Source organism: Myotis brandtii, unplaced genomic scaffold, assembly GCF_000412655.1.
Source record: "Myotis brandtii unplaced genomic scaffold, ASM41265v1 scaffold916, whole genome shotgun sequence".
Classification (NCBI taxonomy): Eukaryota; Metazoa; Chordata; class Mammalia; order Chiroptera; family Vespertilionidae; genus Myotis; species Myotis brandtii.
In genome coordinates, this window is record NW_005371774.1 from 439,251 (window position 1) to 442,798 (window position 3,548).

Consider the following 3,548-nt stretch of genomic DNA (forward strand, 5'->3'; position numbering starts at 1 on the left):
GGTGTTTTTGCAAAATTTTGTAAGTTAATTTTGGGAATTGAATTGGAAAGACTTTCTGAAGAGAACTGGGTGTAATGATGTTTTACTATAGTTTAAGAAATTTATTTAATTTGTAAGAACGCTGCCCAAGTGTAGTGCACATGGAATACCAGGTAGTTCGTGGAAGGAGAGGGGAGTCAGCCTTTGAGGACGAGGTCAGAGGCCCTGTCAGGAGGACCTGCTCAGGAGCTAACCCTCTGGCCTGGTCCGGCCATGCTGCGGTGTGAGGCCTGGGCTGGGTGGAGACGTTGACAGTCCCTCTGCAGGTCCCGGTCAGGGAGAGTCAGAAGACATTTCTCTCGGCACTGTGCATCTCCCTGGGCTGCAGAGCCCCCGTCTTCCCTGCAATTAGGACAACTTTGAATTTCTTGAGAGTTTTTAACGGTCCTTCCAAAGCACTTCCATGTTCATCCAAGGTGTTACACTGTCCTTCCCAAGAGGCTTCCAAGAGTTAGGACAAACCTCTGTTTCCCAGAGTCATAAGAGAACAAGCCCTTTCCAAGAATAACGCGTTTTCTGAAACACTAAAATGACATTCTCCCAGTATTATAAATTGCCTATTTAAAAAAAATTTTTTTTGAATGCCTGCCCGGCAGTATGTACCAGGCAGTGTGCTGGTCAGAAGGAAAAAGAATAAAAGTTTTCGAGTTCTCACAGTCTAGTTAATTTGAGTGCTTTTTTATTAGAAGTCTCTAAGTCTACTGGAAATGTCATTTCTGGATGCTGCTAGAGCAGCGGTTCTCAACCTGTGGGTCGAGACCTTTCACAGGGGTCGCCTAAGACCATCCTGCATATCAGGTATTTACATTACAATTCATAACAGTAGCAACATTACAGTTATGAAGTAGAAACGAAAATAACTTTATGGTTGGGTCACAACATGAGGAACGGTATCTAAAGGGCCAGAAGGTTGAGAACCACTGTGCTAGAGGGACACCTCCCTGTGGATGCCGGCAGTGAGGGGCCGAGGGTGGAGGCTGCCTTCTGGGAGGGGCTTCGCCTTGGGCAGCTGCAAGTTCTTTCGGAGAGATGGTGGGTCGTGGCTTCTTCCCAGAGAACAGGCTTGTGAGGCTCTTGTCTCTTAATTGCTCCAGTCTTAGTGTGAGACAGCTGCTGCGCCTCCGCCCTTCTTCTCCTCCGTCCTGCCTCTCCTGCACCTCTGTCCTCCCTCCTGTGCCTCCGTCCTCCCTCCAGCGCCTCCGTCGTCCCTCCTGCACCTCCGTTCTCCCTCCTGCACCTCCGTTCTCCCTCCTGCGCCTCCGTCCTCCCTCCTGCGCCTCCGTCCTCCCCCCTGCGCCTCCGTCCTCCCTCCTGCGCCTCTGTCCTCCCTCCAGCGCCTCCGTCCTGCCTCTCCTGCGCCTCCGTCCTCCCTCTCCTCTGCCCTCCCTCTCCTGCGCCTCCGTCCCCCTCCTGCGCCTCAATCCTCCCTCTCCTCCGTCCTGCCTCTCCTGCGCCTCCGTCCTCCCTCCTGCGCCTCCGTCCTCCCTCTCCTCCGTCCTCCCTCTCCTCCATCCTCCCTCTCCTGGCTCCTGCTGCTGCCTCTCCCTCAGATCTCAGTTCTCGGTCTCTCACCTGCGTCTGCAGCTCCAGTGCAGCGTGGGCTCCCGAGCACTCTGATGTCTTCCGCACCTGCCGCCTCGCAGCCTGTGCATGTCGGCGCCAGGCTGTGGCGCTGCAGCAGACTCCCTTTGGCTCCCCGGGGCTCTGGGCCGGCTCAGATGAGCAGGCGCAACAAAATAATAGTTCTCTGGTTTCGTGTCTTACCATTTCCCATGGATTTTGCTGTCCACTGTATAAGGTACTGTTTATTTAAGAGAGAATGCTTTTGAATTCTCCCCAGTTGAATGACTTGAGATTTGAAGATGGAGACTCAGAGAGACGGTCCACAGCTGTCCTGTGACAGCTCTTCTGTGTGTAATTTTTTTAGCGAGAGGAAGGGAGAGAGAGAAACATTAATATAAGAGCAAAACTGGTCAGCTGCCTCCTGCACGGGCCCCAACTGAGGATCAAGCCCACAACCTGGCACGAGCCCTGACCGGGAATGGAACCGGTGACCTTTCGGTGCACAGGACAACGCCCAACCAACTAAGCCACACCAGCGAGGGCGTAACATACTTCTTACTGGAACTTTGAGCCACAGAAAATACCAGTGAACTTTAGGTTTTATTTTGTCTTTATTTTTGTGGGTTTTTTCCTCCTACGGAAAGCATAGTCTCTCCAGAAACCTAGGCCAGCCTTAGAAAAAGGCTGTGGCCCTGGGATGGGCACCTCCCAATGATATAGCTCATGTTTTTAGGCAAAAGCTAATTTGGGATCTAGACAACGTCCTATTTTTCTAGGTGTGACCATGCCTGCTTCATTGCTCCTTTTGTGTCACACTGATTTTTTTTCCCATTTCCAAAGAATGTATTAATAAGGCATTGACAATGTCTGTTTCCACAGAACTGGGGGGTCGGGGTGTCTCATCACCTGTTGGACCCATCAGTCAAACCAGCTTTGGACGGGACTGCTCGTGTTGAACCTCGTAGCCGTCAGCTGTCCATCAGTTTGTGGGGTGGGCGGGCTTCCTTGTAAGAGAAATAGCAAATTAGTGGTCACACCTTAGTCTCCCCCGTTATTAAAAGATTTCTAAAACCAAGGACCACGTTGTCTCAGCCACCTCGGTCTCCAGCGCTCTGGGACTTGATGTCAACGGGACTGTCCCATTTGCCTTATTGTCCCGAGAAACGTTCAGACCAGCGTGGTAGGAAGATGGAGAAACGGTGACTCCGCCTCCTCCTCGCAGGTTTACGGCGCCCGAGTGTGGGTTATTGTTTCATCTTTCGCCTGGGACACTTCATTGTGTCCACTGAGAAGGAGGAAAGGAACGGTACCTGGGATGTAGCCAGATTCCCCGCAGAGTGAAGTGCTCGAGTTAGTATGCTTGGGTAGCGAGCAAGAACCACGTGACCCCGAGCTTGCTTTCACTCACACGCATGACAGCAAAGCCTCCCTCAAAGGGCCGTGTTTTCCGCCCGTGTGACCAATGCCCTCTTCACAGGCACTGACCCTCCGTGACCAACACTCAGCTCTCTGCCCAGGACACAGACAACAAGGGAAGCAGACCCAGTGCATAGAGCACCCCCCTCCCCAAAACAGGCCTCCTGGAGGGTGAGGCACCCTGGCCCAACCCTCTGGGTCTATTCTCTCCTTTCCCACTGCCCAAGGTCTCTTTAGACAGCATGGATTTGTCTTCTCAAAACATGGCATTTATCTGGATTTGCCTACAACCAACACTCAATATAAGACTGAAGTATATTGGGAAGGAGAACTATTCATTAAGCAAACACACTCAAATTTTATTGACTAGAAATTAATGTTCCCCCAAAGGAAATGACAGTCTGAGTAGTTTGACCTTCATTAGTGAAATGATTAGATTGGACTAATTTCCAATATTAAATTTCAGCCCATTTAGCAAGAAGAAGAGCACCCACAGTGGTCGGCTGTGGTGCAACAAGGGTAAATAAATG